This window comes from Ambystoma mexicanum, chromosome 2p (genome assembly GCF_040938575.1).
Source record: "Ambystoma mexicanum isolate Mex_15411 chromosome 2p, UKY_AmexF1_1, whole genome shotgun sequence".
In the NCBI taxonomy this organism is placed as follows: domain Eukaryota; kingdom Metazoa; phylum Chordata; class Amphibia; order Caudata; family Ambystomatidae; genus Ambystoma; species Ambystoma mexicanum.
Window position 1 is genome coordinate 290,248,711 of NC_090923.1, and position 23,793 is coordinate 290,272,503.

At 44.8% G+C, this 23,793-nt stretch overlaps 1 protein-coding gene across 3 annotated transcripts in view; it reads left to right on the top strand.

Annotated features, from left to right (window-relative positions):
• The first annotated feature begins 10,157 nt into the window (after positions 1-10,157).
• BOD1 (biorientation of chromosomes in cell division 1) overlaps positions 10,158-23,793 on the top strand; it is a 196,643-nt gene continuing 183,007 nt past the window's right edge. For 2 of the 3 annotated variants that reach the window (XM_069643579.1, XM_069643577.1), the window contains exon 1: positions 10,161-10,264. The gene's annotated coding sequence lies outside the window, so the exon portion shown is untranslated. Of the gene's footprint in view, positions 10,265-23,793 lie in introns of all 3 variants that reach the window. The other variant, XM_069643581.1, reaches the window with a different exon arrangement.

Sequence of the window (23,793 nt, forward strand, 5' to 3'; positions counted from 1 at the left end):
CTCACATATGTATAAGGGGATGAAAATTCTGTTCTACACTAGGGAACAGTAGTTAATCTAAGGTAAAACAAGAGCAATTAAAGGGGCAACACCTTGCTTAGGCATTCTCTTGTGCCAACCAGCATTAAGCAACATGAATATCTCCATTACTAAAGAAACCATCTCTTGACCCCAATGTGCTCTCCACTTACAGGCCCATCTCTAATGTGCCGTTTTTGTTTAAGATTCGGGATCTGGCTGCTTATCTGCAAATATAAGATTTCCTGGACAGACATCAGATCCTTGGGCAGAGGCAGTCTTGCAGCATGGAATCTGCCTTGTGCAACCTTAAGGCTAATATGCTTGAAATTCTGGAGAAAGGAGGCACTGCTCTCCTTATGCTTATAGACCTTTCAGCACCTTTTGACTTGGTGGATCACTCTAAGTTCATTACCAGGCTTCTTCACTCCGCCCACATTTCACCTTCATTCGCTAGATGGGTGAAATCCTTTCCAACAGGTTGCGCGGCTAGGGTCTTTGTCAGCGGCCACAAGGCTGGCGACTGTCCCCCACGCTTGCTATACTCAAACTATGTTGATGATACTCCGTGTCTTCTCCCATTTTCGGGATACTACATCAGGGACACTGAGTCTATCAACATCATCTAGTCCCTCATACCAACCTTGATAATGGTTTAGCGCTAAATGATGCAAAAACTGAGCTAATGATAATGGGCACAGCGGCACGGCTAAGGAAACAGAGTCCAGATGACCGTGAGTTTCAGATAGCAGGCTGTGTTATTGCCAAACTACCTAAAGTCAAGACACTGGGCATGGCGATTGCCCAGGAACTAAGTATGAAGGCTCATGTGAACAGCCTGGTCTCGTCTACTTCCTACTATTTTTTAAAACTACTTGTGCACCTGAGGCCTTTTCTGTCTGGAGAAAACTGTGCTACCATTGCCAGAACAATTGTTGGAGCCTAACTGGATTATGGCTCTACCCTGCAACAAGGTGTTAATCATGTGACTGCACATTATTCAACTCTGTTGGAGTTGTGGAAGGCTTACTTGGGAAGGATCACATTTCAGAGGAGAGCATTGCACAGGCTTCCTATAGTTAGCAGAATCTTTCTGCCTCCTCTGCATCACGCACAAGTGCTTGTATGGCGCTAGCCCTGGATCCTTTTCCAACTGTCTTTCATGGTTGCCGGCACACAGGACGCTGAGGTCCAATAATGTGGGCCTATTGCAAGTCCCCAGGGCTAAGCTTCTGGATATCGTGGCTCAGGGCTCTTTAAGCTATGCTGCCCCAAGAGTTGGAATGCACCACCACTCACACCCGACCTGAGACTTTTGGTCCCTTCTTAAATGTAAACACTGCTTCAAAACAACTTTGTTTTACTGACCCCTGGCCTAATTATGGATCGGATGCTGTAGCTCTGATTTCTGTTTTTTCGTTGTCAAGTTTGCGCTACTATGGACATGGGTTTATGCGCATTACAAATAAATATAAATCAATAAACTCAGCAACACTGCACACACAATGCCATAGGAAAATGCATTAAGCCCAAAGGGAACTTTATGTCTCTCCATAGTGTAGGTTTAGATTTAAAGTTACCCATAAAAAGAGTAAAACACTGGGTCAAAGGGGAAAAAATTCCCACTTACCCAGGAACAAGAAAAATAATCACCAAGTCCATCAAAAAAGTTCTGGGGTCGACACAGGTGAGGAAAACTTATCGCATAATTGAAGTGTGAAGTTTGAAAGTCCAAAAAACCTATACAGACTTACCTACTGTGTACTTGTAATATTTGTATTAAATATTTTTGTCCCTGACCAAAAAAAAAACTTGTCCTGGGAGTGGTGCTAGATGAATTCCCTGCTCTGCAAATGGTCTCTGTACACCTGAATAGGAAGTGTAATCCCTTTCTCCCATGGGCTTTATTCTCCAGGTGTCAACTATTTGTAGCTCCTGCATCATGTTTAGTAGAGCCTGATCCTGCTGGGGCGGGAGGGGTAGTGTCTTGCCGACATTGGGGTTAAGTATAGAATTAAAGTCAACTATTACTAGACAACCATCTGCAAACAATTTAATTTGCTGGAGTAGCCTTCTGAAAAACGCCTCCCGATTTGTTATTCAGTACTGTTGGGTAAGATTTTCATATCGATGATAAATCTTCTTGCCCTTTGTCAACCCCATAATGTTTTGCTTTGACTAGGTAACTTTTTACCTTGTCCCTCGATGGGGAATCTTTTTCCCCCCTCTCACCTAGTCGTTTACTCACGGGTGATCTTTTTATATCGCTCCCTAGCGTATGGTTCAAGTTATAGTTTCCTACAACTTTTGGCCTTAGGCTGGGTTGCCCCTTTGGGCTCTCCTGTTAATTTCCATTTGTACAGCTCCCCAGTAGTAAAGGTGGATTTCCATCCCCCTTTACATTTTATATAGTGAGCTAGCACACCCCACCTTATTTGGAGTGCTGGGGAGATGCAACGTATCCCCTTTCTTACTTACCTGGTACCATTTTATTACAATTTTGAGTTTTACATGAATTGCTGGTGGCAGTGGTTTTACCTTTATGATTTGTAGTCGTTCTCGCTCGCATGCTGTTAATTCAGCCTCAGTAAGGCCCAAAAGGGCCACAGTTGTTCTAAAATGGGGGGGGGGGGCTTCTTTTTTTGTTGCCATTTCTTGTGTGCTTGCTGTTTCTGAGGTCTTCCCCTGCCATTCTAGGTGAGAACGGCCTCAGTGGCTGTTTGGTCTTCGGCGAGAAAACTGTGTATTCCCTGCACAGGTTCCAGAGTGTCTGACTCCTCCCTCGCTTCCTGCCTTTCCAGACAGTGGGGGGGGCTGGCTTTCCTGCCTTTCCAGACAGTGGGGGCCAGACCGCCTCATGCTGTACAATGCAGGGAGAGCAGGACGAAGTTGTGCTGTAGTTCCTGATGAAAACTCTGGAAGCTGCTGATAAGTTGACCACTGAAGCTGAAACGGAAGTTGGAAACGACAGCCGTACTGATTTCAAGTGACCAGAGAGCCTGCTGTGTAAACAATCCTACTGTTAACTTCCTTCCAATCAATCTGGGGATCCTGAAAAGGACAACCCCGACACAGAGCCTGGTGAGATCCGCTAGACTCAAGAAGACCTGGATTTTGAACCATCCCACGTCATGCTGGAATTGCATGGGACCTAGAGCCATTGTGCGGTGCAGTCTTCTGAAAATTAAGCTGAAACTTTGATGGCATCCTGCTGGCACTCCAGAGACACAATTTTAGTCTGGTTAGTCCCTTCATCAGAGTGCTGGACCTTCCAAGTGACGATAATCCAACTGTCTTCTACTTCCTCCCAAAAAAGATTGCCAAAACCAGAGCTGCATCCTGCCACAAAAACTCTTGCCTGGACCCTTCTCCGTTTCTTGTTTCAAAATCCTTTGAGTCCTGTCTTCCGTCTTCATGACAAAGGACTCCCATCGACTGGGTTTTTGGCTGCAGATCCTTAAGTCTTACTGCTGCAACTCTCTGCTCAGGCACTGTGTTGACTAGGGTATTTACTTTAAGCCTGTGTGATTTCTGTAAAGCTCTGGGGTGTTTTCTGTGATTGGGAGTCCTCTCATCCAGTTCACCCAGGCCCACTACTGGAATCCTCCTAGGGTGGCATCTCTGAAGTCCCTGGACCCTAACTACATTTAAAGTGAAATACTTACTTGTTTGAACAGTCTTCCACAGGAACTTTGACTTTTGCCTGCAACAGAAGCCTCTCACACTGCTACAGCTGGCTCCTAGTTCCCTTTTCTGCCTCTGAATGAACTTGTGCAATAGAATAGGGAAGGACTGGATAACTAAAGGATGTGTTGAAAAGCACTTATTTGTGAAAGTTAGTTGGTAACTGTAATTCTGACACTGAGCAGTTATAAAGGTTCTTACTTACTTGAATGTGTTGTGCCATTCTGATAATTATATCATAGGTCATTTTACTAGTCTGTGAATTGGTTATGCTGCTTTCCCAAAAGTGATGCTGTTGGCTTCACTTACTATTTTGTTCAGAATATTAATGTGCAAGTTCACCAACTGGGTCTTGCCTCCCCTGATCTGCTGGATACCCTGTCCAGAATGTCTGCCTTGGGCTTTACCTACCTGGAATAACCTTGTCATTCTTCAAGTGTAACCGTGGGTTTTGCTTCCCCTGATCTGTTTCATACAGATTCTAAAGCAGTCTTGGGTTTATACCTAGCTTTAAGTTGCTGATAGCTCCATTAACAAGTATATGGGTTTTACTTCCCTTGGTCTGCCCTGGGCCATCCTAAAATAAGTTAGAAAGTGATTGCTTACCTTAGTCTGTGTTCCACAGATCTGAAGAGCAACTGTAATAGTAAATTACAACCTAAGGTTCTACCTGCCTAGAATAGCTGTGTTTTTACATTTAAAAATGTAGGGCAGCTTTACTATTGGGTACTCTTTTAAAATGTGTGGAAACCTTCTGGCCATTAGGCTGAGAATTAGAGTTGGAGGTTTGTCTGACCCGATGCAGCACTTGCTTGAATGCAGATGCTTTACCAGCACTGTATGCATTACATTACAAGAGCTCATATGAGATGTGTTTTCTGAGCCGTTACAAGTATAGCAGCCCAAATGAGATGTCTGTTCTGAACCATTACAATTAGTGGTCCTCATGGGGATGTATGTGTTCTACTTGTCATCACAGGTATGGCAGCCCTGATGAGGTCTGTGTTCTGAGCCATTACAAGTAGAGCATCCCGGATGAAATGTGTTCCGAATCATTGAACATTTAGTAGTCCTTTTGATAAGTCGAAAGTTAAGTCAACTGTGTTACAATTGAATGTTACCTGCATCTTCACTGCAGATCTTTGATGCAGACTCATTAACTCACCTATTAACAGGATTTGAACTAACAGGTTCCACAATCTCTGCAGCAGGGTTATTGACCCACTGAGCTGCCTTTCCCAACTGGCTGTTGACACTGAAAAGCACATAGGCTTGGGGCACGGGCAGTTCCATGTGAGGCCTGCCTGACATAAATGGCTTGTCAAATGCTCTAAGCCTGTTTGGACTATCCTACGTTAGTCTGAAGATTCATGATGAGGCTTTGAAATGTGCTAGAGTTTTGGCAGTCGGACATGGGATAAGCACACGTTTTGAAAAACGCAAGACAGAATAGAAGGGATTGAAGTATGACTGCAATGCCATCTTCTCACACTGTCTGAGGTTGGTGGGAAGAGCTTAGACACTTGTTTTGCTCTATATTTTAGCTTGCTGCAGAAAATGCCAACACATGTTCGTGCTTTAACAGCAGCTCTGTTAAGAAATCCAGGTACATTCACAAACATGGCAGTCCTGCTAAGAAATGTGGGCATGATGCAATCAGCCCTGCTGTGAATATTTGGCATTGTGCCATAACATGCGTACCGTATAGCAGCTCTGTTGATACATTAGGCTACTTTGCCTGAATATATAGCAGTCCTGTTGAGGGGGTACAGGTACAATCTGTGCCACTGAAAATATACACAGCACTCCTTCTACCTGTATCCATTATACCTGCTTGCCCTGGGTGGTCGGAAAGGGGGTAAAGTTCAGATCACATGCCTAGCTATGTAATTGGTGTGCTTCTGTGATGAAAAGAAAACAAAGTATGAAATGATCATGCTGCTGCAACTCTGCTGCCTCTATTGAAGCCAATTAAGCAGAAATGCAGCACTTGTTTAAAACCATTTTCATTTTACACAATACTACCTGTGTCCTAAAGCAAAGTGAAAAGCATGTTCATGATTCAAGATGCTTGAGTAACACTATATTGTGCACAGGCAGTTTTACAAAGTGAACAAAACAAATTCCCTTTAGCATTACTCCAAGTATTATCTTGATAGAATGATTAACAGAGTTTAAAATCAACCGACCAGGACTCATCCCAGTTGCTTATTTCAAGAAACGGTCGATTACTAAAGTAAAGGGTGGATTTGCAAGCTTCTGCTAGCCAGGCTGTCACCAGTGAGCTCCATGATTTATGGGGGTGCTGCCATGAATAGCCTGTGTAAGTGGTTCGCAAGGAAGAATTAAAAGGGCAGTATTCCCAAGATCTCTGTGTAGAAAGTCCTGCTGTGCACCTTATCTGGAGGCCTGGGCCTTTCAAATTTAATGCCGTTGGAGGATCTGTGCAAACTGCTTGCTTTGTGAAAGGGGCTCCTTTTGCTAATAACATGGGCACTCCCAGCTTCTTTGTTCCGCTGGCTGCAAAACATTGGGGAGGGACTCTTCCTATCACGCATTCTGCTCCTCGAATGGAAGCGGCTGCGTTTCTTGTAGAAGGATTATTATTGCATTTTTGGTGCTTTGTGTCACTTCTTAGGAGAATTAGTCATCGTCTACTTGGGCCTTGCAATGAAGTGTGCTGAGATGGAGCATATCTAGTTTGGCTGTGTGATGTGCACCTGTTTCTCTTGAAGAAATCCTTGGTCCTCATCAACTAAAAAGCTAACATTTAAACAAGTAGCAAATCCTATCACAGTACTGAATATACAATACGGATGGGACGCCTGTTAGGCTCCCATCTTCATCAATTAATATAGTATGACTCCATAGCATTTTTTTTTCTTTTTTTTATTCAAGCGGTGTTCCTGCAAGTTGCCTTTCTCATGTAGTAGTGTACTGTGCCCGCTGTGGGATTTGGCATTTTGTTCTGAACATAGATCGATCCAACCAGGGATAGCCACCACAATCCTTTCAGGACTTTTTTCTTTTTGAATATTCCGAACAGCCATTTTTTGCCTTGTGTTTTGGTCTCTTGGCTTTTCTAGCAGTCCCAGCATTCTGGCTTTGTGGGGGCGTTTCTCTGCAAGTTCCTGATCATTAAACCAGTCGGGCTTATTTGGGTGCTGTTATGCAGAATTGCATGTAGTACCTTCTGGGACCACTACACACAATTAGGACTACAGGTGTTAGCCAAACCAACCTTTGGTATAAGTCTGTACCACACTTTGTAGCGAGCTGAGCAGCCAGGCTTATCTCAAGAGTGAATGTGTGCAGAACAAGTAGTTACACAGAGGACTTTCAATCACAGTGGTTCAAGTAAACACTTATACTCAAAGTTTCTTGGTATAAACACTTACTAATTTATTACACAATCATTTAGAAAACCTATAGCATTAGACAAATATTATATACCAATACACTTCAATAAAAGATTTTGACACCATTTGAGCTCTCATGAAATGGGAGCAAAATGGTGTTCAGTTACTTGGAAGTGATCAAAACGAACAAGGTAAGTAGAAGAGATCCCATATACTTGATAGACAGTGCAAATAGTTTAAGTTCACCAGAGGAGTTCAATTCAAGTCAATGGTCTAGTGTTCTGGATAGGAAAGAGCAGTTCTGGTATCAAACAGTAAAGTCTTTTCAAAAGTTCTCAGAAGTAGTTTAGGCGAAAAAGAATCATATGTCGGGTCACAAGCTGATTAGGCCTGCAAGTTGGGAAAGTTTCACAAACTTGCACTGCGAGAGTGGCATTCTCTCAATTAGGTTGGCACAGTACCTTAGTATGAAGAAACAAATGCAGCTGAAGTCGTTGGTTCCTGGCAGTTCCTGCAGATCTCCCTGTTCCTGAGCCTCAGTCTTGGGGACAAGAGGGAGGATGTCGGAAGGGGGGGGGGGACTCCTGCACTGCACAGGATCATCGAAAAAGCAAACCAGTCCCTTCCAGTAGCTGTAGGTTAAAGCACACAAGCTGGTATCCCTCCCTATGGCTAATCCTAACCAGCCTTGAGAATGGTATCCAGGTGGCTTATGAGTTGATTGAGTTGGAAGTAGTCGTCCTTGAAAGGGCTTCTCAGTCGAGATGAACTTGGCTATTCGGACCTGCAGCAGGGCTTCATGGGCAAACCAACGGTGCAGGAGTTCCAGCTCTTCGGTTCTTTCATTCCGGTGGTCGACTCTTGACTTTCCAATCAAGATACTCGCCTTTTACAGTTCTCCCTTTCATTCCAGCCTAGCTGTCACTCACCCAGCAGGGTGGCTGTCCTTGCTGACAGTCAGCCAATCACGCCGGAGTGCATTTGAGTCTCCTAGGAGACGAAGCACAGGGAGTTTGGGCACCTCCCTCACTTCCTGCCCACCCCAGAGACTCGGACGCCAGAGACGGTCTTCAGTCCTGAAGCCCACCAAAGGCACACGAACCAAGGGAACAAACCTGGTTTGGCGCACAGAGACAAACACTAGAAGGACCTTTCCAAAAAGAAATGGTGAAAAAAGAAGACGGGGACCTGTTTAAACAAAGGGGCTTAAGGCGCCATCTTGAAAAACATGGCTCCTGTGATTTTTAGCTACTGGTGGTCGCGGTCGTAAAAAATCATGGTAGTTTGTTGTAAAACCACTGCCACCAGCATTTTCAATAGGAAAGGGTAGCATTTGACTGCTACATGTATTTAGACACAAAGGATACTAGGTAACCCCTCCAGCACTCCATTGTAAGATGGGGTGTGCTGGGTCTAACTCAATTTAACTTTACATTCGCTGGGAAACAGTTTATCCCAGAGAAGGTATCTAAACCTTTGGGAAGTCTAAGGACATCCCTGTGTCACTGCACTGAGGGTGCTGTGTAACACGCCTGAAAAGATGCCTATGGAGTTATCTTCAAACTCCATAATCAAAGAACACAAGTGTAAAACATACATCAAAATACATGAAGGGGGCGGGGGGGAATGGCTCCCACTCTTTCCAGGTAAAAAATCAGTCCTCAAAATTCAGCAAAGTTGCTGGAGGTCTCTAAGGTGAAGGGAATTAGCACATTTATGAGAATTCTCCCTAACCGGTGCATTAGTGCCTATGCCTCCGTTGGTGTTGCTATTGGCCAGCTTTTCTCCTGGTATTTGAACAGTAGGGTGCATGAGAATCGCCATCTATATTTCACTCCTTTTCCTCCGAGCAGTATTGTAACCTTATTCAGCTGGCGAGTTGGCATACCGGGGAATGGTCTTGGAATCATTTTGAGTTTGGACCCCTCATGTGTTGTCGGTCATGCATCTTGCCTCCTGTAGAATTTTCTTTTCTTTTGTAAACAATTAACATTGGTATGGTTGTCTGGAATATGCCCTTTTTCTCGTTGGAGTGATTTATATATCCTGTGTGTTCGATCCAGTATGAGCGAGTTCTCTCGAGCTGTGGGAAGGATTGCTTTGAAGAGTGTGGTGACCTACATCTCCAGCTCGTGATCTGCTAATCTTGTTGGCATGCCTCCAATTCAGATATTATTCCTTCACACCCTGTTTTCAAGATCCACTTGTTTAATGTGCAGGGACTCATTTTAGGCTTCAACAAATCCATCCTATTGGCTAGTTCTGGCAGCTTTTATGAGTATTCAAAGGTAGCATCTTCAATGCCGCTCATCCTTTTTTCTACTGTTAGCATTTGATTGGCCAGTGCTGATACTTTTTGGCTTATATGAGCAATACTTCAGATATTTCCTCGGTGAGGTCCCAAAAGAAGTTTCTTCAGGTCTCCTTTCGTCGTTGGAGGTACCATGTTATTTGATTAGTCTGGTGCTCCATGGAACTTGGCTGATATTATTTTCTCCTATTGCTTGGATCGCTGCAGCGATGTCTGCATTCCGCTGCCTCTAGCCTGCCCCTCCCACCCCCCATGGTTGGTTTTGCCATCATGAGCTCTGATTCTGTGGCGTGTCCCACTCTTGTTGCAAGCGTCGCGCTTGTCGCTTCAGGTTGTCTTGGGCTGCTGTATGATGGTGGTGTCCCTCGTTTTCCATAGGCGTATGATCCTGTTATAGGGATTCCTTTTTGATTTTGTCTGTCTCCCTCCAGTTGCCCCAGATTACCGTTCCATCCACAAGGTTTCAGTTTTTAGAATGGGCAAGTGTGCTTAAAACTGCTGAAAGTAAGATCTACAGCAATCATTGCATGTGGTTGTTCTGTTAGTAACACAAAAGCTTTCCTGTTTGGTGTACCTTTCTTGATGCCTATGCTTGAGATGAAGGGAATGTTGACATCTTGTGATCAGTCTTTATACTGCAGTGTTATACATGTGTTCTTTGTGGTGTTAGTAGATAGTGTTTGTGTTTGCTTTAACATGTGACCTGGCCAGTAAAAGTTAATTATTTGCACCAAAAGTCCTATAATGACTGCCTAAAACTAAACTTGTTGTTATTTTTATTTCTCACAGTTCCCCAGTCTATTTGCATGACCACAATGAAGTGTTTTTAAATGCCTAATCGCTATGGTATAATGGATGATTTGTGATGCAACAGGAGACATGTACTGAAACAGTAAGCATGTTTTTTCTTAAAGCTTTTAGAATGATTTCATCTTACTTTTTTTGTATTGCTCTAAAAATGTTCTCAAGATACAGGTAAGGATACTAATGCTGTGGTGGTATGTTTCTGTTCAATAGCAAGAGACAAAGTGAGCCTGTTGAAATCAAACCTACCTTTTTGGACAATCCATTAACCAGGTAGTTCATTAGTGGATGAGTAGTGTGATTAAGTGGTCTGCTCTGGACTTGGGTATGCAAGGCGAAGTAAACAGGTGTTTGCTTTAATTTTTACTTGATGGAGGCAGCGAATCGCAGCACCAAGCTCAGTTAAAACACTACTTGCCATGCAGAGAAATGGTGTGATTAAGTGGTCTGCTGTCGTCCTTTGGGGTGTGCAGAGTGAGTGTTATTGGTGACCCCGTGCATTGGAATTTTGACCTCACGTGAATAGAGGTCTTAAGTGACTGTGTGAAATTTTGTTGCTTGAAGTGTTCTGAAATGCTTGTATTCAAGCGGCACAGTGGGTGTTTATGAGAGGGCCAGCAAAATGTTGCCATTTGCGCAGGACGTCTGTCCACTGTAGTAAAACTGGTGTCCTATTTACGCATCAGTCTGATAAGGATTGTTGCGCAGCTCAATGGATATTATTAAAGAGGTTAACGTTTCCGTAAATAAGGATCAACATGGGGGTGGGGGGGAATGCAAAATTACTCATAAGTAATAAGGGTAACAGGACGTGCCGAAAGTAGGCTTGTATAGTCCTGAGATAATGGGCCCGAAAGAGTGGCAGTAGCTGATGCTGGTAATAATTGGGGTCTTGGACTAGGTCACTAAGAGGAGGACCTGCTTAGTGTATTAAGGGCAAGCCTGCGGCTAGCAGGAGGCCTCGTATTTATCTTGGATCCCTAGAAGGCTACTATCCTAACCATTTGGACTTTCTGACCCCTATTGTCAGACAAAAAAAATACTTTTTTTTTTCTTTCTCCAAAGACTGGCACAAGCACAGAGCTTAGACCAAGAAAGTTGAACCAGGCACCGACGAGGGTGGATGGTTCACATCTAAATGACATTAGTTTACTTGAGGCGGCAGAAACGGGATGTCAAACCTCAGGAATGGAAGGCTGCCACATGGAAATGCCGTATTAGAAAATTCCATTTCACCCATTCGTGGGACATTTCATTTGAATTCCTGTACAATGTGGACCGATTTGCTTTCTGAGTACCCTAACGTCCTGTACGTGATAACGGCAAAAGAACGAGTGTCCTGATGCATTACACGCTGAGCTAGGCAGATGGGATTTAACTGTCGGCTGCTTCAACATTGGGTCTAAGCTCTGTGCCTGGTGCTTTTGTAGAACTATGATAATATAAAAGATGAGGTTAGAGCGCACACTCTTATATTGAGTGGCATTAACCTGAAATTGGAGTCCCCGATTAGTTCAGCTGACTTAGTGGATCTGTTAACTCATCGCCCGCTAATTCTGTCAAATCTTCCTCAAGCGGTATTGATGGCATCTGATGAGAATAAAAGCTCCTCGGATATACCGGATACTCTGGTAAATACAGTGAGGAATTATATATTGAAGGTGGTAGAGATTGTGAGCTGTGTATTCAATATTGTAGTCTTTGGAAGCCGTTTTTGACAGAAAACTGCAAACCTATCTTGCTTTAGAATTCCTGAGCTTGCAAATAACAGTGAATGCCTACGTATGGATTCAGCTGGCCACTTGTGCTTACATAAAAGGATTTAGCATGTGTTCTAGCCAAGGAACAGCTGTGAGAGAGTAAGTTGATGCCATGGCCAGAGTGCAAATTTAACCAGGGTCAAAGACCTTTTGAAAGACTACACTAGCTGTAAAATGTATTAAAGCTCTTTTGAATGGGGGAGGGTAGATCCAGACAGATAATGAGGGCAGGTGGTTCACATGGCAGATTGTAAGACCATGCGGAGATAGCTGCAGCTATAATATTGACAATGTGTCAATGAGAATTAGACCAAATTATGTTCCGGAGTTTAATTTTGCTTTAAAGTTATTTTCTGAACGCAGGCGGGAATACAAATATGTATTTTCCCACAATGTGGCACCACAAGATGAGACCTCATTGCAGTTAAGATCCAGTTGGACTAAACGTGCCAATGTCGGAGAACCGACAAAGGTGGGTGTCGGGAGTGGGGTGCACTGCTGCTTTCCTTGCAATCACACCTTCACTCACCAGCTGACTTCGACACGATTGATCCCTGCACTGAGGATGCCTGTTGGTGTGAGGGAAAGGGATTTACAGCACTGGCACAGAATACCGCAGAAAATTAGGTGAGACTGTTCCAGAATTATATTTAGAGGTTTGATATTATGAAAATGAAAGTTGTATTCCCTGTTAGGAAAGATTTCAATTTATATGTAATTTTAACCCTTTCCTGCCATTTAAACCGCAATTACCTCATTTGGCACGAATAGGTGACCTGGCTCCAAAATGGCCATGCCACAAGGTTCTTTGTCCTGTCATTTGGCCATCTTGCCCCTTTGCCTTCCCCAGGCCAGTCCTTATTTGATCATGCAGTTTCCCGCAAAACGCCAAGCTTTCGCGGGCTTCTGCATGCCTTGTGTGTGTGTGCCTCCAGGATGTGGGATGGGGTGTCTGTCCCCAATACACATCCTGGGTGCCAGAGAGTCTGGAGTGCTGTGCATGCCTGGGACCACTGTGGTCAGTGATTGGTCTACGTATGGAGTGTGTGTTTGTGAGCAGATCTCCCATTGGCTCCTCTCAGTTTTGGCACTAAGGGAACTTTGGATAAAAGGAGGCCAAAAACAACCATTCCATGTCGATCTCTGGAGTTCTCACTGAACGAAGGATAGGATCCAAGTATCCTGAAACTAAGAAGCTGAGTCGAGGAACCACTGGTGAACCGCTGGAAGGTTTGGCACCCTGAGCCCGCTGTTGTGCCGTGGGACCCCTCTGCATCTGGTCGTCCTAAAAGGTCGACGCGTCGACCCATTAGAATAGTGGGACCAACGATTTTCGGCACCTTCAACAAAACCTGCAAGTAAGCCTTCTCGGAAGTGTCCCTGGGCTGACCAGCTTACGCAGGACCTTTGTTCTGTCTCTGCTGTCATTTCGAGGAAGCCCTCGAAACTAGCTTGCTAGCTCTGTGTCCCCGGCACCCTCACACCGAATTCCGAACACGTGGCCTTCCCACGTCTGAAGCGAGACTAGTGCGGCAGGACCGGAGTAAACGCATTTACTGTGTTGCCCAGCCGCGGCATCGATCTTTGCAGGTGCGCTGTATTTGTGACCCTCTTGCCCCTGAAGCCTTCTGCAGTGAAACTGGCCTGATCCATCCATCGGGAGCAGAGAAATTGCCACTGTCCCGTTTGGGAATCATCCCTGTAGCGCTGGAACAAAGCCGCTGAGACGTCCTTTTTGTTACATTTGAACCTGCAGCCGCACTGGACCCAACTGGCGAAGTTTGGTCTGGAGTGCACCTGGGGCCGGTGAGTAACCCTAACCTTAACCGGTGGCCCCTAGCGCCTCCATCTGTTTTTACGCACAAGTGGCCCCTCTCCTTTCCACTGCTAGTGCGAACTAGCGAACTATTCCCGAACCTTGGCATCACCTCTGCCTTCAAGTGGAAGCCCTCCTCGAATGGTTTTGCCCACTGGAACAACCGCATGCGCCTGCACTACATATACTATTGCGCATAAGGCTCTTCTCTTCTTAGGGTTTGGACTGCCTCTTAGTTAGGTGTGTTTTTAGTTGAAGGGGACTAAAGACTATCTGCACTGCCTATTTTCCTTCCCCTCTAGGTTGTGAATATATTTCGTGCCTTTAACCCTCTAGACCCCAATGGTCTTGTATATATCTTGTATTGGTTGTGTTGGTTTAGTAGGATTGCTGTGAGTTACAAAGGCCTTGTAAATGTTTGTTTTTTGATATATACATACTTCTGGGAGTGTAAGTGTCCTTGCTCTGTGTGCTCATTGAGGTCTTTCAGTCACCCTCAACCCTCCTGAGACTTAGTCTTGACTGCCTACCATAGCTAGATTTAGTATGGCTTATCCAGAGGTTACCCTCTTCCAAGAAACTAGGCTGGCCTTCTGAACATCTGCCCACCAGGTCAGAGTTCCGAAATCTGTCTTCACGCCTGCGGAAAGCATACTGTTAATGAGCCATAGGGAAATGAGAGTAAAAATATGATGTGTTGCTACGGAAGCTTACTGCTAAAATGAACCATAGGGAAATGCACTGTGTACACAGTTGAAACCGTGGGATGGAGGATTCATGAAATGACTGAGAGACTGCATTGATTGTGGCCGCGCTGTATTTAAAGTGGGACATTATCAAAGCAACTTTTGCGATCACAAAAGAAAAGGGGGAAACCAGGTACTGTGAGAAACCCAAAGGTGTCTCGTCCCTGGGGATCTGTTATCCAGGTGGCCAGGACACTGCTATCCCTTTTGGATCCAGTTCCTGGGAGTGGACCAGGGCAGGAGGATCACCTGGATGAGGGTTCTTCAACGCATGGAAGCGAGACACTGGGGCAAGATGCTGAATCCCCTTCCTTATGACACCTTTTCCCCATCCTACCAGGTAGGATACCTGGGAACTTGTCCCCCCTCACACCCTCCTAGCCCCCACCCTCTTTCCTGACAGACACTTTCTCCCAGACAGCCCACTGTGAGCGACAACGGACTAACAAGAGCTGTATACCCGACATGACCCAACACCATGGTCCGGCAAAGATGAGCAATTACGGATCATACCCACACCTGACTTCACTCCCCCCCCCCCTCCTTACACGGATAAAAGGTGGAGCACTCGAGCACACTGAAGCAACACACATGAGGAGATACCAGTTGCAAAAAGGCAATTTAATGAGAAAGGTGGCGAGACCAGAGCGAGTCGCAAGAAGGGAAGTACCCTTGAAATCTAAAGAACGTTACTTTCATGAACCTTGGAACGTAAGAAACCTAGGACCAGAAACAAAGGCTGATCAAACCTGTGCAGTGTCGGAAGTACCTGGGACTCTCCTGCATTGATCAGGCGGGAAGGAGCGATTGCTGTCGTGGCACTGTCCTTGGCTCCTAAAACAAAGTGGCGTCTGAAAAGGCTGCACAGCCGGTGAGTTGGAGAGACTGATACTGAACAAGCTTGTGCTTTCAACCAAGGTTGCAAGCGACAACTTTGTATAAAGAGAACCGTGTGCCAGGCGTTGGTGATTAGCGACGCAAATATAATTTTCGGCGTTCAAGCCAAGATACTATATACAGAGTGGTCCGGCATCATGTGGGCATTCATTCGAAAGTCTGTTTGGTATCTAACCGAGCTCCTCTTCCTTTTCTTTCACTCCTCATCAAAGTGGTCATGCAGCGGGTCAAGCAAAACCCTGTGCACATTCGATAGTCTTCGATTGTTTAAAGTACATCGCTATTTGTCCGAGCCCGGCTGAGGGGGGGAGGGGAAGGTGGGGATCTGGGGTGCACCGTGAGTATCCCGAGAAAATATTCTCAGAACTTTGTAAAGGGGATCTGAGCCCGGCACAGGGGTATCCAACCTGGAACTTTGAGTTAAACATTTGCTTTGAAAGGATCTTATCCCCGCTGAGGGGGGGGTCCAGGGTGAACACCCTGATTATGTACATGTGAAGTACTGAAGGGAAAAAATAATGTTTACTTATTGTTTTTGTTTACCTATTTTGTGAAGCAGGCCTTCTGAGTCAAGAGACTTGGACACAGAAGGTCTCGAACTGTGGAAATCTAACTGTGTCCTCGTGCCACAGAAGCCAGTGTGTGCTTTGCTCGAGTGACCGGCCTTGCCCCGTGCTGAAAACTTGGGGAAGGGATGCCAACTGCTCGAGCATCCTGACGTATATCATTTTGTGAATGCCCATCTCTTTCATGAACATTACCCCACATTATTTGTAAATTAGTCGTAAGGAATGGCAATGGGCTTTTTAGTATAGGCCCTTTTTTATTTGACAAGACTCCACTAGGACTGCGTTATTTGATGGTCGTAGCTTGCACCCATCTTTAGATGTAGGTTTAGATGGTCACCTCTGCAAAAGTTCAATAAACACCCTTGAACTGTGTGTCTGTCTTCCTATTTCCACCATGCGTTCCTTACACCGTGCACATTCGAAAGTCTTTTATAGTTAATGCAAACTGAAATTGGTCCAAGCCCGGCTGAGGAAGACTAATTGCGAAAGAGGAAGGATACAAGCCCGGGTGAGTGGGGCGGGGGGGGATCTGGGGTGAACACGAGAGAATATTCTCTGAACATTAAAAGGGAAAAGGGATCTGAGTCTGGAAGAGGGGAATGCAGGTGAATCATCTAAATTGAATACTTCTAAGAGCAAAGGAACTTTGTTGTGTTTTGGTACAACAGGCCCTCTGAATCAAGAGACTTTGATAAAGAGACTTGGGCACAGAAGGTCTTGATGCTGGTAATGGAACTGTTTCCTCGTGCCAAAGAAGCCAGAGGGTTTGCTTTGCTCGAGTGAACCGCCTTGTCCTGTGCTGAAAACGTTGGAAAGGGAGGCCAGTGGCCTGAACATCCTGACATAATTTTGTGAACATTTCTTTCTTTTTCATATGAACACTACCACACACTATTTGTATTTAGCGGTAAGGATTGGCAATCTATTGCTTAGTATAGGCCCTTTTTTATTTTGATGAGACTCCACGTGGACTGCATTATGGTCGTAGCATGCTCCCATCTTTAGATTTGGGATTAGATGGGCGTTTATCAAAGTTCAATAAACACCCTTGAACTGTGGTCACTTGTCTGTCTTACCGTTGATACCATGCCTTCCTTACAGTACAAAGTAATCGATCAAGAGATGGGATTAAAGTCAACCGGAATTAGACAAACTGGTCTACTTCACTAGAATGAATGCCAGGGTGGGAGCTAATAATAAAAAAGGCTTGGGGGTAGTATTGTTTTTGCAAAAATAGCATGAATACACTGCCAACAACCCTGATTTGCAATTCCCAGTGCATGGTTCTTTTGACCTAGAAAAAATAGGATATTTAAGGGAAGTGTTAACTGCTAAGAGTGCTATCGGGCCCCTACAATGGGAAGTCTACAAGCAATGGGAAGATTTATCTAGACAAAAATCTATGAAGGAAGCACAAATTAAGAAACGTAAACCACAATCTGAAAGAGATAAAGCACGTGCATTTGATAATGAGAAATAAATTAAGGATTGCTAAGAGGGAGATTTTGAAGATTTAATAAGAAAAATGTAGCCAGGGTTTACCCCTCCTCCCTGACACCTGAATCAAAAAATATCTTCTGGATAGACTTTTTCTTCCACCTCTTCCCTCCTCCCCTTTCTGGGTACCTAGTGATGAGGTGATGATCTCGCCATATCATGCTCACAGGATTTCAACCCTGGACACAAACCATAAAGGTAGTGTTGGCATGGATACAAAATTGCCTACTAGGAGTGGAACAGGCTGCAGTATATGTGCCCCAGGAGCAAGAAACTTGTATTTGCAATGGTACAAAGGGTGGGCAAACTCATGTGGGAGCTGCATAAAAGGTTAAACGTGTATCCCCTGCCAGATAATTGAGGACGTACACCAAGCTGTTAAGGAGTGTAAACTGAAAACAACATTCTGTCCTGCAATAGTGTCAAAATGTATATTATGGATCATAAATGCCCCATCAAAGTCTATGGTAACTAAGGCATTTCCAATGCATGACTCACCAGGCAGGCTCATGTCCCTTGGTACCGTATGGAATTACTTTCTTGATTATCCAGATATTGGACAACATCCAGAACAGTAGTACACCCAGTCTGACTGGGTACTTAAAAACCGGTCCACTCATATTGGAAGATATAGATCAGTTGTTTATTCTGCCAGCAGATATATGGTGTCAATGCAGGATGCAAGACCGTTTAGATTCTGTCATAAAGTAAGAAGGATGAGCTGACCGAGGCAGCGAATGAAAAGGGTTAGACTGAGAATTGTCCAAAGAAATAATAGCTCTTCCAGCACTGCTAATAATGTATATCCAGCAAGTGGTTTCCCCGCAAGCAAATTAATTGGGATATATTCACTGCTTGCAGACAGGAAGAAGGGGCGTCAGTTGAAAAATTAACTCCAAAGAAGCTTTTACCTACTTTAGTGGAATGGACATGGCTATGCCAGAGGTACAAAGCTTTTTGTTTACGTTTTGTAGAAGGATTGTTGACTCGCCTAAAAAAATTATATACAAACCTATGAGTCTCCATGGCCAGCTCAAACTGCTGCCCTGATTCTGACTATGGCTAGGTATTCTGCCAATCTCCATGCCAAAGATAAAAAAGGAAAAGAACATGAAGGAATTTGAAACCAGAGCACTAATGCAGCAGGAGAACAATGTTCACCCTAGGCAAGGCTAGCCAGATTCAGCTATGAATCATTCTGAAGATGACTAAAGCACAATAGACTGCTCAATGTAGGGCCGGTCCAAAGTCCAAATATCTGATCCGGTACAGTTTAGTATAGGTCCTATTTCGTGCATGCATCAGCTTGTCACTGATGTGCTTTAAATCTGAGAATGAATTTGCTAAAACATTTGTATGCAACTCACCCCAGTTCCCTTGCCATTGAATACTGCGCTGCAAGAAAGTTTTAATATCCGTTTTATGTAATTCACCTGTTTTTAGGCATGCCCGATTTTATGTTTAGGTATGAAAAGCAATGCTGTGCGTTATTTGTACTAACTCAACAGCAAGATGCAAAAAACAGACGGTGTCCATATTTTTCTTCTACATTGGACACAGTGGCAAAAGCACATCTGAATTGTATACGAGGTGTAGCGGCTGAAGCCTTCTATCAAACAGGCCAATGCCATAATATTAAGACCCCTTATTGTGCCACATGCTTTTTATCGAATGAAACAAAAACACAGCACCTGGAAAAATGTCAGGCTGACTTTGTTAGCTTGAAACATTACCATACTCGCTACCTCTCATATAAGATGAATGAAACATTTGACTAAATTGCAAAGGCAATCATACAGTGCCTTGTATTAAATATATATATTACACACATGCCGCTGCCAGAGGAAATTGCACTAGCTCAAGAATATTTATCAACATACAAACTATTTGGGTTGAGGCTGCTGAGCAAGACCTTCAGGAGTGGAAACAGACTGAGCAATATGTAAATGGTTATTGGCTAAGAAATGTAAGCTGATAATGGAAATTACCTCATTTATTTACCTTTTTTAATGTTGTCCTATGCTCGGGGTCCATTTTATGTAAGTGCAGAAGGAATGTGCAGGGTTTCTCACTAAAACTGAAGATCAGTCGTGGTTGCTTCTTGTATAACTGTTTAGTATGTGTGTCCTATAACATTGTTGAGAGTGTAGAAGCCCAAAAAAAAAGGCATTATTTAGCTACCTGAATTTGTTTTGAAGCATTACAGCCAGAGTTTATTAAAGTTGCCTCCCTGTCAAAGAGAAATATGTTGGTGATAGTATGTATGTTTAACAAATAACCAGAAGCATTTGCCAGAAAGAACAGTACTGCAGTGAGCATTGTCAAAAATGCATAGACGAGTATTTGGCCTGCCTTCTACTATATGGAGCAACAGCAATGTATACATTGATAAATGCTGGCATTCAGATTTTGGTTGTTCTCTTTGAGGTAGTCATGGGCCGCCCAGCTACCAAAAACATTTTCTATCCGCTGTTAACTACTGTAAGAGTTGGCTGAACACTTGTCTAATCTCTGCAAACAGGTTTTAAAATATAATTGGAAGGGTACAGGACACGTCATCCAGGCTGGTGAATGGGTGTTTGTGAGCATCAGAACTGCAGCCCAGTTGGAAAAATGGCATTGCAGGCACTGCTTACCACTCAGACGGCAGTGAAAAATATTATGGCTGCTAGTTTTGGATCCACGGGTTTATGAAGTTTCATCCATATTCTAACCACACCATTCCCTGATCTGTCTGGTACTAAAAAAAAATGTTCCTTGTTAGGGAAATTTTCATTGTTCTGCTTCGTCTCCTCTCCTAGTGAGACCCCCCCCCCCACCTCACCCCAGCACTTTTGCTGGACTTCTGGATCTTTTTTCTTTCAATCCTGAGTGGAGCCTTTTTCCTCTCATTCATTCTTATGGGCTCATTATTTTGGAACTTTATTCTTTGTATTCTTCCTATACTATGTAGTCTGTCTGCTCCATAGCTCTTAAAGGCTTCTGTGTTTTTACTACTGCGCCACACAGCTCCTTATGGGCAGTGTTGCTGGGGACCCTTAGCATCTCTCCCAAAACTCTATAGTCGGAGATTGGCAAACGCCACCTTCAGTGGAGTGCCAAAGAGATGCCTAGTATCCCCCTTCTCCCTGCTTATGTGACTTTTTAGTCCCATAGACAATCACCTAGTTATGGCTGGTGGTAGTGAACGTGGTCTAACAGCCTGGGGTATAAAAGAAATGCGCAATAGTTATGTCCATAGCCCTCGTAGTGCACAATAGGGGCGCCAAAGTGCCAACTTGGGGCCTCCCTTCTTTTTTTCACCATTACTAGCGTGGTGGTTCTTTGTTAGCCTTCTACCGTTCAGGAGGAGGAGGAAACTGAGAGACGAAGTACGAGAGGAGTTTTCCACCCCCCCTGTCCTTTGTCTGCCAGAGTGCTAGGGCAGGGGGGTGGTCTAGCTGTTCTGATTGGACAGCCAAACGCCCCTTTCTATAAAATGCTGAGAGATTGTAGAGGAGTGTGTGCTAGAACTGTATAAAATGTGAGGCTTCTGGAGTGAAAAGCAAATCGACCACTGAAGTAACCGAAGAAGACTTGAGATGCCTGCAGACCGGTTGCAACGCCGTGAAGTGACCACTGCTGTCCTGACTCATCTATACGACAGAGGAGCTCCAAAGAGTACTCCTTCTTCCCTTTGGCTGGTGGGAGCAACCAGTCACAAGACAAACTTTGAAACAAGCCATCTCCCGAGGTCCTGGGAGCTTCCAGAGCTGCGGAACCCCAGTACCAGGAGACCAGCTGCCCATTTCGAGGACATCGTTGTGGAAAGGCCGAATCCATCCAAATCTTTGCTGACCCCGTAAGGACCCTCCAGAGATCCGATCCAACTCGCCCAGACACCCTCACCAGAGTGTGGGACTGCAGGAAGCAAAGAATATTGACTGGGTGATCTGTGTCCTTTGGTGCTGCAGAAAAGGCACCAGAACCGCAGGCTGAACCAAGAAGTTGCTGAAAGTCGTGCCAAAGGTCCTCCCTCGAGACTGCTGCTGAGAGATCCCATCCATTGTCCTGCATTCAGTCACCACACCAAGGAATCCAGAGGTCGGGCCCAGAGCTGCAACATCGCGGAACATCCAGCACAAACATTTTCTTCTAATCTTAGGTACTGTGGGGAAAAACATATTGCTTACCCGATTCCAAGAAGTTGCTCCAGAGCGTTGGAGTGCATCTAGAGTTGTCCAGGGCAACCCCCTCTTACCTTGGACCCAAACCTCTACTTGTGTCCCCTTGAGTCATTTTTAAGGTCTACCTTGTTAGTTAACTTGCTACTTCAATAACTCTAGACGCTGGAAGAAATCCACAAGAACTCTTCGTAATTCTTGTAACAAGACTTCAAGTCCTTTCCGAAATGCCTTTTAGCAAGGGTTGTGTTTTTGGGCTTCAGAGACTTACTGGGCAAGCCTATAGAAAGTTGAACTAAGCTTGTGTTGCACGAACTAAACATTTTCCTCCCTTTAAGTGACTTTACTATGTGTTTGCATAGTAAATGTACTACCGTATAAACTGTTGAAAACTGCATGAGTGCTCAATAACCGATAATGCGATAACATTGTCTTTTCCATTTATAATGTTGCAAATGTTAGTGTTCTAGTATAAACGCATGAAGTATTTCAGGTGATTTTGTCATGATTACTGAAGAAGCCACAAGTGTAGGCAACCCCAACACACTTATAGGGCCAAGGGGACGGAATGGCACAACTACCCTTGTTCATCACTGGTGCTCTTACCAGCACATAACATCTACTAAAATGGCCACCGCCGTTGCGCTCCAGGTCCTTCCCCAAGATTGCCTCGAAGTGAGCCATGGAGACTTTGTCAGCCTCGCACTAGTGTACTGGGAGTGGCTGCTATATAAGCCACACCCAGAATCCGCAACATGCTTTGATCTGCTTCGCAGCTGAACGCTCACTGCTACGGCTCCAGATCCTGCTCTCCGCTTCTCCTGTCATCCCGCTGGGATTTCCGCCCCTCCCACTGTACCTGAAGGGAACGAAGCACGTGTGAGCTCCTGCCCTCAGCACCAGAAGGAAGGTAGCAGGCTTGCGTGTACGTTCCTGAGGGACATGGACTAGGTTTCAGGAGAAATGCTTACCCGTGCTCTCCAGCGCACCTGGATCGCTTGCTAGTTCCCTCCATCCTCGCTCTGACAGCATCCTGAAAGAGAAGTAAGCGACCTTAGCAAGGCAGACGAGAGACTTTTGGCGTAATGTTACCATTGCAAGAGGGACAAGGCGCAGCAGGTTATTTGCAGTCAAAGAACACATTCCTTACGAACTAGAGACTGTGAACAATGCAACCCGCACTAAACTGGCCAAGGACATTGTTCGCATCCGGCAAGCTGCAGCAGACCTGGGCAAGCAAGAGTGCAGTGAGGCAACTGGGCCGTGGTTGCTCACTCCCCCAAAGTTCTCCAATGTCACAATCGCAGGTGAGTCCGGCCATTCCAGAGGATCCAATACACAAGGTCTGGGGGAGAGACGAGAAACATAAGTGACCCATTGTTTTTACTTAACGGGGCAACACAAGCAGGGTACCAGTTGGTGTGCAGGGATCCATACAAAACTCCCATTCCTTCCACCCAAACCCGGTGGAGTGTGCATTACGCTACACTGTGTTTGGGTGGATGGTAAGAGGTGAGGAACACGACTGAAGAGCCCATGCGCTCCTGCAGAGAAATGGGTGAGCATAACAGATTCTGATGTAAATATAATACATATGTACTTTTTATATAACTATATGTGCAAGTGTTTCTTTGTTGTGCCTGTCTAGCTAAGATTCAGTGTACCTACCTACAGCTCACATCTTCCTCTTTAGGTGAGCTTGACTTCTCTGCCACTCTACGAAGGTCCTGAGATAGTACAGACTGATACTAAGAGTTGGCGTTCTACCGACCCCTTGGATAGCTTGCTAAAGTCTTACTGCCAGTAGGACTTTAGGAAAACTCCTCTAACTCACCTTCTGTTGCAACATTGGACATTTGCATCATTGCTGTCCTTCGAAAGACAATTTTGGATCAACAGAGGAATCTCAACATCCAGGTTGTTGAAAGTTGATCTGCAAATGGGGTGGGGTTGGGGGGGGGGCAATTGCTTCTTGTAAGGCACAAATTCCGAATGGGCAAGGCCACCATTAGGGGTAAAAGCTCCAAGGAGCTCTTTGGCTCCTTAAGGTTTGTCCTGATGGAATTTTGCTTTGCTTCATAATGAGCTATGCCAAAACCACATGTATGGCTATTTCATCCCAGAGAGGAGTTGTGCAAAGAAGGAAAAAAATGGCAGTTCCTGTAGTAC